The sequence below is a fragment of the Schistocerca piceifrons genome, chromosome 6 (assembly GCF_021461385.2).
Source record: "Schistocerca piceifrons isolate TAMUIC-IGC-003096 chromosome 6, iqSchPice1.1, whole genome shotgun sequence".
NCBI classification, from domain to species: Eukaryota; Metazoa; Arthropoda; class Insecta; order Orthoptera; family Acrididae; genus Schistocerca; species Schistocerca piceifrons.
In genome coordinates, this window is record NC_060143.1 from 571,276,644 (window position 1) to 571,291,614 (window position 14,971).

Sequence of the window (14,971 nt, forward strand, 5' to 3'; positions counted from 1 at the left end):
CTCGTCCGTACTTCACTGTTTGCACAACACATGAGAACAGGCAACTTTCTCAGGGTGTTCGCCAAGCCAAAACAATTACATCGGATTGCCACGGGTTACAGAGTGATTCATCGCTCCAAATGACTCTTTCCAGGTCACCCAGTGTGCACTGGTGTCGCTCCTGGCCGGCCGGTGTGGCCGAACGGTTCGAGGCGCTTCAGTCTCGAACCGCGTGACAGCTACGGTCGCAGGTTCGAATCCTGCCTCGGGCATGGATGTGTGTGATGTCATTAGGTTAGTTAGGTTTAAGTAGTTCTAAGTTCTAGGGGACTCATGACCACAGAAGTTAAGTCCCATAGTGCTCAGAGCCATTTGAACCAGCGTCGCTCCTTACATCACCTCATGCATCTCCTATCAGTGACTACAGAAATTCTCCGTACAGCCGTTGTGCTAGCTTCATTTCTGGTAGCACTTTGAAACTCAGGCTTTATTTCATGCGACTGTCTACACCGAAACTCCGCAATGCTCGACGATCCCTGCTCGGCAGTGCATTGCGGTCTGCCTCTTCTGGTTATTGCAACGTAAAATAATGTCGATTAGCAGATAATTTTTTTATTACGTACTCCTACCTACATGCCTATTCTTCGGGAACAGGCAACATGTTATCAGTGAAACTCATGCTACACGCCATGTTGGCGAATGTTCTCATATGAATGAGAAGGCAATACTCTGTTCATCCTAAGAATGAACCTGCTATAAATATTTCGCCATGTGTTCTTCCGCGCTTTCTTGAATCTCATTGGATTTCGTTTCACGTGGGGCAAAAGCCAAGCTGTGTCCAGTACAGCCGCGCGGGATTAGCCGAGCGATCTGAGGCGCTGCAGTCATGGACTGTGCGGCTGGTCGCGGCGGAGGTTCGAGTCCTCCCTCGGGTATGGATGTGTGTGTTTGTCCTTAGGATAATTTAGGTTAAGCTCAGGGACTTATGACCTTAGCAGTTACGTCCCATAAGATTTCACACACATTTGAACATTTTTGTCCAGTACAGTCCGTTTTATGCTGTGCTACACGTACATAGACTGCCCGATAATGCGGGACAACAGCATTACTGGCGCGTTTAACTTGGACAGGACTGTCCATTGAGCTGCTCCAAATAACCTGCAATGATATGAGCAGTTGCAGTTCAGACGTAAAAAGAGACGAGCAGAGAAACAATATAGCTTAGAATGTTATTTAATTTTTAAAAAGACTCAAATAATATTCGGCGAAACTCCAGCACTACCGCACGCTTCTCAGGTGATCAGACGGAAGGCGTAAAATGCTCTCGTTCTCACCTAACATAGTACTCGTACTCTGATTACAAACAAGAGTGATGAAAATTCCTAACTTAAGCACAGAGTAATTTTTCTGAGCGAGCTACCCAGTATATGTGATGCAAAAGCATACTGCAGGGCTTCACCGTATTGTTGAATACTGAAGCCACTGAAGGTATTAATTACAGTTTGTCGTCTGGTAATCTCTTAGCTCCTTCCTTGTCGGAACCTGAGAAATGCATTTCAACTGTGGAACTGCCTTCTGCTAGACTGATAGCGAGTCGATCAACGAAGCCATCCAGGCGCCCTGTTTCCTCCTCTTCTTTTCTGACGCGCCGTTCTGTATCCCTCCTGCGTTCGGCAGTGACGTGTGAAAAAGCTGCATGCGCTACTTCCAGTAAGTCTGGCAGCTTAAAGGTCTTTGGGCCAAATCCCATAACTTTGATCCATATCAGTTCTGTCGGGTTCATACAGTAATGTTACAGTGGCAAATGTAAAAATGCAACGTCTGTAGAGTGTGCTCGATGCTGTGAAAATGATAGTTTTTCATGTTTCTACGGCACTTACCACTGTGGTTCGTGTGTGAATACATCTGTGGTATAAAACAAAAATAAAGAGTATTTGGTTTTTCATTTTCCCCTAAAAAATGAAATTGCCATGTTATCTCAGTTTAAGCAACGTATGTTAACAATCTTTCATAAAATATGGATGATTAAGAATTTATATTTGAAATGAAAACAATAATTTCGCGTGCAATATCTAATTAGAAACAACAAGACGTTCATTAGTCATAAAAAATGATGATGAATTTTACAATTACGAGATGTAGGTATTTCAAATTAAACGAAAGAAAAAGAATGACCAAGGTGAGATTGAACCAGCGATCCATGAACTCACTATGTTATCCATGTACCACGCTTCGTATTCCGCTATACATCCAGGGTGTATTTGTATCTCAACTGTGTTAAATACAGCCCCTTAAAAACTTTAAAGCCTATTTTTTCTGTAGATTAATGAAAAACAACCTATTTCTCACTACTGTCTACCCGTGTTTCACAGGCACGTTTTCTACGGAGCAGGAAACAGCCTCAGCCATTTTCATGCTGTGTATTAACAGTGCGACAATCAGAGCACAACAGTCCGGAGACTGACTGTACACGACTTTTGTAATAAGAACTATATAGCTAAAGCGTGATTATGAAAAAGTTTGATGGCTGTTAATACATTATAATATCTTAAAGTTTCATTTAACGTAACTAAGTAATCATATATGTTGTAGATAAGTAGGGCAAACTTCCAAGAGCGCAACAACACCAGTGTATGTATGCTACGGCTTCTGACCAATCATCCCGTTTGTGTTTGCTTACATCAGGTTTATTCTTATGGTGAGTATAGTATAGGAGCCCCTAGCACAGGTAGCGGCGTTCACCGCGCGCGCGGCTCACCACGGTGATCAGCCGGCGGCGCCCTGTCTGTAGCCACACGTCGGGACGCTGAGGCGTATAGTCCTGGTGACGAGCAGCCGTGTCGCTCTGACGCCGCTTACTGTTGTGTGTCCGCTGTCTTTCTAAATGTCAGCAGATATTGTTCGTGTTTAGTGTAGTTACCAGTAGGTAGGGGGTACGAGGCGCGTGGACAGCGAGACGTGGTGAGTAATCACTGTGAAGGAGACGAGGATGCCGCGTACTCGTGTGAGGCAGCGTTATCAGCGCGCGACAGAGTTGTTAAGGGGCCGCTTGGAGCGTCTCCACTTGGTCGGCTGTTCGGATCACGCAATATACACGCTTGTGAGGTATTGTCATTTGACAGTGATGACCGGAAGGGAAGTTGAGCGCTCGGTGCAAGAAGCGCCCTGTAACACCTTCACATTTGTGTTTGCCATGAGGGAACAAGTAATGGACTCCCTGAAACAATGTATGTCATCCTGCAACAGCGGGACGAGGGAATTATCGATCCATGCGTAGCCTGGCGTTAACACCACAGCACGAACCGCTGCGTTTGCGGTGATGTCGTCACGGTGAAGCACGACTTGCTGATGAACGGCGTCACATTGTGTCGAGCGATGAGTCGCGGCTGTGCACAACCCCGGACGACCATCATTGACGACCTAGACAAAGGTCCCATTCCTCCAAAGTTTCGGAGAGTTGTAGCGATGTTTCTCCTTCGGTCATGGGGCGGGGTAGTGATGGAGGGGACTCTGTGACTGTACTACGGTACGCTACGGGCATGCTGCGTCCTCGCGTGTCCCCTCTCATCCGACATTATCGTGGAGCCATTTTTCAACAGGACAGTGGCCATCCACACACAGCACGTGTCTGGGTTATGTGGACATACTCCCGTGGCCACAAAGGTACCCAAATCAGCCCCACGTAGGCAGCGTGTGGCACCAGCTCCCACGTCAACTCCGTCCCAAAGCCAGTATCCAGGATGACAAGAACCAGTGGAACAACACCACGTGTTTGCTCTGCAGGCGAAGGTTCATCTCGTTTCCTCCTCCCATTCTGAGTGGTTCCCTTTTTTTGTCCGTCAGTCTATTATCATCTTAAGCCATTTCACTGACTTTAAACTGGTGCTTCCACTACTAACCGAACCCAGTTCCGCCGCGTGTAAACCTTGCTGATGAGGGCGACAAGTATTTTCGTTACATGAGGAAAATGGCTAAAATCCCATAGAATGGGAGAGGGAAGGGGAGGGGTGGGAAGAACAACCCAATGATATGTCGCTTATGTGGAAAACTACTCCGTGCGGAAGTGACGTGTCGCCTGCCGCAGATTCCTGACGAAATACAGACTGTGTCATGCCTCAAGCAGGCCTCTTCATACAAAGTCATCTAACGGTCATTGCGATATAGTGAAAATTAAAAAAGTTATGAACAGAAATACGTGAACGTACAATTAAAGGCATCCGAAAGTACTTCTCCATCTAACTAATAGCATAAACTAATTGTTGCCTTTAGGTCTCGTCTTCAGAAGATATAGAAAATTGTTACAGACGTTTTTATACTTTAATTAAAATGATCTCTACAAAACAACATGTTTGTATCATTGTAACTTGGCCACTGGATTTTATTAAAATCTCCACCCTTTTGGTCTTGGAACTGTATCTGGGAATGTGGAGAGAAGTCAAGTTACAGCAAGTTAATTACTGACTATTAAAAACACAACACTGTACACGTAAGAAACGTCAGACTGGCATGAAGTGTATCACATGCTTGGAAATGCTAACGATTACCATTACAGTGTAATCGTGAAGAGTAGGTAGATGTATAAGGAGACATAACCTACTGCGTTTGTCATTAGGAATTCAAATTAGGATGTTGGTCGTTGTGACAAGATGGTGTTACGCCCCGTGCAAGAAGGAAAAGCGTCTACCACCAAGGGGTTGAGTTTATCAGTGGCGGGTTCGCGATCTTCTGGCAATGCGGTTTATCGTCAATACCCATCTTTCAGCAAAATATTACAAGAAAGCTTTCTTCACCTACTGTCCTGACGTGCCGTGATATAGTACGTGTTCGACTATTGCTCTCGCTAGCACGCTTCACGCTTCCGCAAACCCCCCCCCCCCCCCTCCCTCCTATGCCAAGAGTCTGTCGCGTCACCATGAGCTCGCGAGACACTACAGTTGATGACGTCTGCCACAGAGGCAGAGTCCAAGTCACGCACCATGACGTACCCGTACCTATCATGCTAGCTCGATTCGACTTCATTTCGAGGCAGGTTGGAACCGTTGTCTCTGCCAGCGGCGGCAGCTCTGATCCGCACCCAGCCCACCCCCATATCACCTACAAATGTAGCCATGTATTCTCTCGAATATAGTGTGTACTTACAAGGTGTTTCAAAAATGACCGGTATATTTGAAACGGCAGTAAAAACGAGCAGCGATAGAAATACACCGTTTGTTGCAGTATGCTTGGGACAACAGTACATTTTCAGGCAGACAAACTTTCGAAATTACAGTAGTTACAATTTTCAACAACAGATGGCGCTGCGGTCTGGGAAACTCTATAGTACGATATTTTCCACATATCCACCATGCGTAGCAATAATATGGCGTAGTCTCTGAATGAAATTACCCGAAACCTTTGACAACGTGTCTGGCGGAATGGCTTCACATGCAGATGAGATGTACTGCTTCAGCTGTTCAATTGTTTCTGGATTCTGGCGGTACACCTGGTCTTTCAAGTGTCCCCACAAAAAGAAGTCACAGGGGTTCATGTCTGGCGAATAGGGAGGCCAATCTATGCCGCCTCCTGTATGTTTCGGATAGCCCAAAGCAATCACACGATCATCGAAATATTCATTCAGGAAATTAAAGACGTCGGCCGTGCGATGTGGCCGGGCACCATCTTGCATAAACCACGAGGTGTTCGCAGTGTCGTCTAAGGCAGTTTGTACCGCCACAAATTCACGAAGAATGTCCAGATAGCGTGATGCAGTAATCGTTTCGGATCTGAAAAATGGGCCAATGATTCCTTTGGAAGAAATGGCGGCCCAGACCAGTACTTTTTGAGGATGCAGGGACGATGGGACTGCAACAAGGGGCTTTTCGGTTCCCCATATGCGCCAGTTCTGTTTATTGACGAAGCCGTCCAGGTAAAAATAAGCTTCGTCAATAAACCAAATGCTGCCCACATGCATATCGCCGTCATCAATCCTGTGCACTATATCGTTAGCGAATGTCTCTCGTGCAGCAATGGTAGCGGCGCTGAGGGGTTGCCGCGTTTGAATTTTGTACGGATAGAGGTGTAAACTCTGGCGCATGAGACGATACGTAGACGTTGGCGTCATTTGGACCGCAGCTGCAACACGGCGAACGGAAACCCGAGGCCGCTGTCGGATCACCTACTGCACTAGCTGCGCGTTGCCCTCTGTGGTTGCCGTACGCGGTCGCCCTACCTTTCCAGCACGTTCATCCGTCACGTTCCCAGTCCGTTGAAATATTTCAAACAGATCCTTTATTGTATCGCTTTTCGGTCCTTTGGTTACATTAAACCTCCGTTGAAAACTTCGTCTTGTTGCAACAACACTGTGTTCTAGGCGGTGGAATTCCAACACCAGAAAAATCCTCTGTTCTAAGGAATAAACCATGTTGTCTACAGCACACTTGCACGTTGTGAACAGCACACGCTTACAGCAGAAAGACGACGTACAGAATGGCGCACCCACAGACTGCGTTGTCTTCTATATCTTTCACATCACTTGCAGCGCCATCTGTTGTTGAAAATTGTAACTACTGTAATTTCGAAAGTTTGTCCGCCTGAAAATGTACTGTTGTCCCAAGCATATTGCAACAAACGGTGTATTTCTATCGCTGCTCGTTTAGTTTTTATTGCCGTTTCAAATATACCGGTCATTTTTGAAACACCCTGTAAATAACATTACATTACTTGCTATCCTTTCTGGCGTTGCAGTCTTAGTTGTCAGCAGTGTACGTTTCATTCCTTGCTGTCAAAGTATCACACTCAAAGCACTACCACCGAAAACCGGTAGACGCCCTGCACAAATGAAACGGTTTTCTGCACTAAGTCCACCGATGACTCGGATACTTAAGCTACAGCCTTAAACGTAAACTGAGAAATGGCACTGGAAATTACTGTCCACTGCAGTGTGAATATTATCGCCAGTCTACGTGAGACATTATTTCCGTTGACGTTAATCTTTGCTATGGTACCTCTTGCACCAATTCGATATTAGCAATTACCCATTCAGGAATGTGTGGTCAGTATTCTGTTGCAGGAGACGTCGCATTTCCATTGTAGTGACTGTCGCTGTACCCCGCACATGCAAACGCTCACGGCATCACAGCACTGAATACGAACTGCGCTATTTAGTCTCTGCAGTCGTTCCAACACACGAAATAGAACTGTAAGATACACCACTCCTTTTCTCTGCCTCGTGATGGGTGGGTGTTGTGTGCTGTCCTTAGGTTAGTTAGGTTTAAGTAGTTCTAAGTTCTAGGGGACTGATGACCATAGCTGTTAAGTCCCATAGTGCTCAGAGCCATTTGAAGCCATACACCACTCCATCCATTTCCGCAAGCGCTGTGTGTATCTCACAACGAGACCAGACCCTATTGAATTTTTTTTTTTTTGTAATTATAAGTAAATTTCAGGACTTAAATTTCAGTCACCAAAGCACTTCTCTGCATCTCTCAAAATGTGTCAGTTAAATCGAACTTGGAGTTATCCAGCGTCTTTAGTACCTACACACCAAGGATTGTTTGTTCCACGGGTTGTGTCACACTATGCTAGAATGCTTGTCTGCCGCATCTTCGAATCCTGCCTCGTGCATGGATGTGTGTGATGTCCTTAGGTTAGTTAGGTTTAAGTAGTTCTAAGTTCTAGGGGACTGATGACCACAGATGTTAAGTCCCATAGTGCTCAGAGCCATTTTCTGCCGCATCGGGGATCTGTGTCCAGTTCCTAGTCAATGGAAATTTTTGAAAGAAGGAACTCGTTCTACCAGCATTTCCATGAAACGTAAAATACATAACGATGAAAAAAGTAATTTATAAATTCTTTTTTAAACTTACACAATATTTTATAAAAAATTGGTAGTTTAATAATTTATATTTGCAATGAAAACTGGATTTTTGTGTTGTGGTATGCAATGAGAAATAATAAGACGGGCATTTTTCGTATAAATGGTAAATAGGTATGTGTTAATTACCATATATTTGATGAGTTTTATATTTAAATGCTGTAGGTATTGGAAATTAACGAAAAAAGAAAAAAATGATCGAACGAAGAATCGAGCCAGCGATTGACAGTCTCCAGAACTAGCAATTTTTTTCACATTTTTATGTATTTTACGCTTCACGCAAATGGTCATAGAACAAGTCAGCTGGGAATCGAACCCAGGCCCCCAGCATTGTAGATGAGCATTCTACCTTACAGCCCCACTCTCTGATGAAATGTTGAGCTTACTTTAGCATATTAAAGACGCATGGAAAACTTCACACTCGACTTTCTAGATAATTTTTGAGAGTTACATCGAAATGGTTTTTATGGTTGATATTGGAAATTTGTGGTAAGTTCTTATGGAACCAAACTGCTGAAGCCATCGGTCCCTAAGCTTACGTATTACTTAATCTATTTCAAATTAACTTACACTGGGGACAACACTCTCACCCATGCCCGAGGGAGGACTCGAACCTCCGAAGGGGGGAGCCGCCCGGCCCGTGACAAGACGCCCTAGACTGCACGGCTACCCCGCGCGGCTGTGGTTGATATCTGAATTCTGAATTTCACGTACCATAAATTTAAAAAGAGTTCCAAAACACAACTTCCATGTGGTCCCGTGATGACGTGTACCTTAAAGTGGCCTCTGTGCTGAGTTTCAGGCAGCTGTATTTCAGGAATCCATTGAGTACGGAACACTTGTTCTATAATGCCATCTCCTCAAAGTGGACGACGCCACCGCCTGTTATGGGTGTTCTCTGTTGACTCTGGCAGCCAATTAACAGTATGGGGTGTTGGGTACTGTTACAGTTATGCTTCATTCTACATCTGCACGTAGGAGTACACATCGCAAGCCACTGTGCAGTTCACGCCGGCGGCTATTACGTATCAACACTAGCTACTTTCCATCATATGCTGTTTAATAATTTAGTCAGTAAAAATTTTTGTTTTGCTCCGCACGGGATCTAATCTCTTGTATTCTCATGACTCCTGTGCGACGTAAATACGGTGTCCAAATGCTATTAAGAGAACTACGAGGCATATTTACTTGCTCTTCGCGGCATTGAGTATAGTAATATACTTCTACAAGGGCGCGGACTGGGTGTTTGTGTTGTCTTCGTCATTTCATCATCATCATCATCATCATCATCATCATTCGTGACACTGGCTAGACGATTGTGAAAAAAATGGATTGAGTAAAAACTGGGACTTTGTACTGGCGTTGATGACCGAGCAGTTGAGCGCCCCAAAAACCATACATCGTCGTCTTACTTCTACAAGGGCTCCTTTCGTAATCTTTAAAATGCTTAGATGATACTCAACCGAGCAACCCATGTTCGCACAAACATCTGTAGCGTCATGGTTATTGCATCCATAGTTCTTCTCCGGATATCGCTAAAATCACGGTGGAGCCCAGGCATTCACAATCTCATTCACTCAAGTCTACCTCAAGAACTCCAGAGGATCTACTGTACGTCCGAAGACCGCGGTGGCCACTCGGTTGGTCCGTGGCGTCCCGTCCATCAGTGTGGATGTGTTCGGTCCAGGAAGTCACGAACACGTGAACTTCCGTGCAGTGGTGCACCACCCTGCAGGAAGGTCGCATTTGGCTGACAGGAAAGAAGCTGAAAGACAGCAGATTGATAAAGCATGCCCAGATAAACGATTCCCGTTCCTCTTTGCTCGATGAGGAAATATGGTCCAAATATGCTCTCCTTCATTAGCGTACACCACACATTTATCTTCTCGCTGTCTCTATGTTCCCCAAAACTGTGGGGATTTTCCGAATTCCAGAGCCTAATGCTGTGCCGAATAACCTTCCCATATGTGTGGAAGGTTGCTTTGTCAGAGAAAACGACGTTTTCTAAATGGTTAGGTTTTCCCCGATTCGGTCCAATATCTCAGTATTCGTGGTGAAACTACAAGTGGTTTCCCTTCAGTTCTTGCACAGTCTGAACAGTTTGAAGTCGTTTGTCAACTGATGAGACAGACAAGGAGGAGGAATTTGTGATACCAACTGTTCACCGTCTTAACATCTGAAACTCACCTCGGAAATTTCCTTGGATAGCAATGGATGATTTCGCTTGTGCGTGCTACATTACTCATTCGTCTCTCTCTCTCTCTCTCTCTCGACGCGTAGCCATTTCTAATAATTGATTACTAACTGAAACAAAAAAAAGAATCGTCTAGGGAAAAATATACAAAACTTTTTGAGTTGCTTTACATGATTTCTCGTGGTCCAGCTATTCTGTACCATCGCTGTGTACGAACTTGATTTCGTCGGAATAATACTTCCTACGATCACTACTGAAATAATTATTTTACTCTCTTCTTCAATGATTCTTCTATATTTGAACAACTCGAGCCGAACGACAGCTCTATTTTACAATATCGTTGTCACTAATGACAATTACATAACTCAGTATACATTGGAGCGTTTCGGGAATGTGTATGATCAGAGTAAGTAAATTCACTTGCAGTCTTCATTCTTTCCGACCCTTGACAACGTTGGTGAGCCACATGCTCTGACGAGTTGACTGCACCTTCCACATGTACCGTCAAAGCACCACTCGTCGTCCACGCCCAGTGCCAGTGACCTTTTTTTCGTTTTTAGTTGCGGTTTTTGGCCGTTGCGTGTCCATATGTTTTCTCACCACCTGCGAGGGTATACACAATGGATGCTTTTCCACAGGCTTACGCTACACCAAGTTGACACAGAACACGGCCACCATCGGCTACTGTAAGAAACCACAGTGGAACAAATGGTTCAAATGGCTCTGAGCACTATGGGACTTAACATCTTAGGTCATTAGTCCCCTAGAACTTAGAACTACTTAAACCTAACTAACCTAAGGACACCACACACATCCATGCCCGAGGCAGGATTCGAACCTGCGACGTAGCAGTCCCGCGGTTCCGGACTGCAGCGCCTAGAACCGCACGGCCACCACGGCCGGTACAGTGGAACATGATGTTCTAGTGAACATCACGTTACAGCTGCGAGTTTCCGATTTCCACCGACGTCTGCTGCCGTTGCTAATTGATAACGACTCCGTTACTTCCGAAGCAATGAAAATCATGTTTTTATAAAAATTATACAAGTTTCTTGACCAGCTTTCGTATAGAACAATGAAAAATCTTTCGTAGAACGTCAAGATGTGTTATACGGGGAGGACATTTAGTTAAGTTATACCTTGCCAGAGACGAACCATAAACAGACAGGCCTTACTGCAAAGAGTCCGCCTGCAGACGGATGAGGAAAGTGGGACTTTGCTTTCAAACTGTGGGGACGCGTTCTCAATAGGCAGCAGCGAATAGCAGTGGACAGCGCGGATTAGAGCAAAGCTTGGCGGCTAAAATGGGCCAGGAATCAGGCATTTGCCTTTAATATCCATTTTACCGTCACTAATGACCTCGCTGTCGACGGGACTCTAAACACCAGTCTCACTTCCTTTTCTTGTCTTTTTTTTATGTTCTCTTTCCTAATCCGCACCTGTGCAGCTGGTCGTTTCATTTGCTGCCTGTGGCGGCCGTGCTGGTGAACGAACATTAAGCCCCGCCGTCGAAGAGCGCCTTTTGTCCGGTTCTGCGGTGCGTGATAATAATCGCGCAATAGCCTTCAAAGGGAGAGGTCGGAATCGCGGCTGCTCTCAGCAGCAGGAGAGGCGCCGCTGAATTCCGCACCTTCAAAGGGCGAATCGTGAAGCGGCAGTGCAAGGGCCTGCTCGTCGGCTGCTTCCCGCTAAATGTGGAGAAAGCTTCATTTTGAGTCGACGTGGGTGGCAGATACTCTAAAGAGCGTCACCCTGCTCGATTTGCAGTTCGGATCACAGTTTCCCACAGGAGCGAATGTACGCTCTTATGTAAGCTGCACAGCAGTCACGCTAAGTATAAATCGACAAAAGTTTCGATGATAGTACACCATCCACATTTACTATACGCTCAGTGGGCCTTTTCTGAGAGTAAAGGAATCGGTGGAAGTCGGGTGACATCGGGTCGGTACAGAACCAGAGATGCTGAATAAAAAGAGTATGGCTGTGACGAGAGTAATGCGCGAAGCCATCAGTGACCACCGTAGCATAATACTGTCAAATGATGTTTCACCAAACCCAAAGAAATTCACGTCGTATGTAAAGGCTGTTAGTGGCACCGAAGTTAGTGTCCACTCCCCCTGCAGATGAGACATGAACTAAAACGGTAGCTAGCAAATCAAAAGCAGAAATGCGTAACTCCTTTCTCAAGTATTCCTTTATAAAGGAAAATCCAGGAGCATCACCTCAATTTAATCTCTGTACCACTGAAAAGATGAGTGACGTAAGTTTTAGTGCCAGTGGCGTTGAGAAACAGTTGACATAACTAAAACTGAACAAAACTCAATGGTCCGATGGAATCACTATCAGATTCTATGCTGAATTTGCGGGTGAGTTAGCCCCTCTTTTAACTATGGTCTATCGTAGGTCCCTCGGAAAAAAATAAAATAAAATCAGTGCCCAGTAGCTGGAAGAAGGAGCAGGTGACCCCGATTTACTAAAAGGGTAGTAGAAATGATCTACAAAACTATTCCTATATCCTTAACATCGATTTGTTGCAGAATCTCAGAACATATTTTGAGCTCAAACATAATGAGACATCTCGAACAAAATAATCTCGTTCGTACCAACCATCATGGAATGCGATAAAAATCGATGACGCGATACGCATCTCGCACTTTTCTCACATGACATATTGAAAACTTTTTATCATAGCAGTCCGGTAGATGCAGTATTTTTTGATTTCCGGAAAGCTTTTGACTCAGTACCACGTCCGCCCTTATTATCAAGAGTACAATCGTATGGGACATGAATATTAATTTGTGACTGGATTGAGGACTTTTTGGTATGGAGGACGCAAGATGTTATCGTGGATGGAAAGTCATCATCAGATGTAGAAGTACTATCATGTATTATATTAATGACCTTGCAGACTATATTAATAGTAAAATCAGGCTTTTTACAGATGATATGTTATCTGTAACGAAGTTCTATCTGAAAGAAGTTGCATAAATATTCACTGAGTTCCTGATAATATTTAAGTCTGATGCGAAGATTGGCAACTTACTTCAAAATGTTCAAAAATGGAAAATTATGCACTTCAAACAATCAAATAACGAAGTGTCCTTTGTCTGTAACATCAATGCGTTCCAACTGGAATCGGTTAAGTCATACGAATACCTGACTATAACACTATGTAGGGGTATGAAACGGAATCAACAGAATACTTGGAAAATGCTGTCAGTCTACAAGGAAGATTGCCTATAAATTACAAATCACTCGTGCAACCCATCCTATAATATTGCTAAAGTGTGTGGGAGTAACAGGGGATATTGAACGTATACACAGAAGGGAATTTTGGCAGCACGAATGGTCACAGGTTTGCTTCATCCGTGTGAGCGTGTTACAGACATGCTGAAGAAACTGAACTGGCAGACACTTGAAGATAGACGTAAAGTATACCAAGAAGGCTTATTTACAAAGTTTCAAGAACTGGCATTAAATGATAACTCCAGGGATATACTTCAACCCCCTACATATCGGTCCCGTTTGGATAGTGAGAACCAAATTAGATTAATCACAGAACTCACGGAGGCATTTAAACAATCATTCTTCCCGCGGTTCATACGTGAATGGAACGGGAAAAATATTAATAACTGGGACAATGGGACGTACCCTCTGCCATGCATTTCACAGTGGTTTGCCGAGTATGGATGTAGATGTATACTACAACGTTTTGTTTCTTGTGCTTTTACATGTACGTACGACTAGTACGGTTATTTCAATTGTTTCTCCTGTCTTTTCTTCGACAGCGTTTTGCTTTGGTTTTTTCTTGTCTTTTTTTTCTTTTCTAGGGCTTTAGATACCCAGTTGATCTTATGATTTTGTGTGTCATTTATAATTGGTTCCACCTCTGGCTATGACCTGTAGATGTGAAAAATCGAAGCTGCACTGTGATTCTCCCTGTAAAGTCAGTCCAAAGGTGGAAAAAAATGGTTCAAATGGCTCTAAGCACTATGGAACTTAACATCTGTCATCAGTCCCCTAGACATGGAACTACTTAAACCTAACTAACCTAAGGACATCACACACATCCATGCCAGAAGGCAGGATTCGAATCTGCGACCGTAGCAACCGCGCACAGTTCCGGACTGATGCGCCTAGACCCGCTCGGCCACAGCGGCCGGCAAGGTGGAAAAAGCAGTGACGCATCACCTCAAATTGAATTATGTATAGCAGAGTATTACGCAGTTCAAACTACATTATCTTTACTTTGTAAGAGGTGACACGGATCTGTCGATTATCCAGTCAGCAGTCTTCAGTTTTGGAGCTGTTTCGCATGAAAAGTCCATGTCTCACTGTAAAAAGTCATACTTCGCAGTACACGCTGATTTTGGGGTTACACAACACCGTGACTGCCCCGTGCATTACTGAGGAATGATGTGCAGCATTCCCTGTCAGTATGTAGATTATCAAACTTATTTTGTCACCCTTTACCGGCTTCAGATGTTTTTCTGCTGAAGGTACACTAAATAGGGATTGGTTGGCGGTCATCAGCAGTTCAAGCTTTCCGATTCAGACACATTGGAATCTCCCATTTTGAAACTGAAGTAGAACATTTGCAAAACAGTTCCATTTTTGTGTTTTGCAGACGTTCTGTAAATAAGTTTTCAACTTTTGTATTACTTTTCCTCTAGCTTCGATTTATTTTACTGAAACATCATTATCTCTGGGTGCATTTGCTTTTTTCTTAACGGTAATGGCTTTACACACTGCTACGGTATCCAGAACGCAAATATTTTTATTGTTCCTGACATCGTACGACACAGGTATGCACGATAGTTCCCCTTAGCATTACGCCATACCGGTCCCCAATGGGGCACGCCGCAAGAGACCGGCGGAAGGCAAAGGCAGAGAATCAGTCTGCTCCCGTGCCCTGCCCAGGACTGCAAGGCGTTCTCGTTGAGTGA

General features: G+C 44.4%; 1 protein-coding gene across 1 annotated transcript in view; it reads left to right on the forward strand.

Moving 5' to 3' along the window:
- The window catches only part of LOC124802439 (protein FAM151A), a 360,086-nt gene that overhangs the window by 161,871 nt on the left and 183,244 nt on the right, over nucleotides 1–14,971 (forward strand). The window lies entirely within an intron of this gene.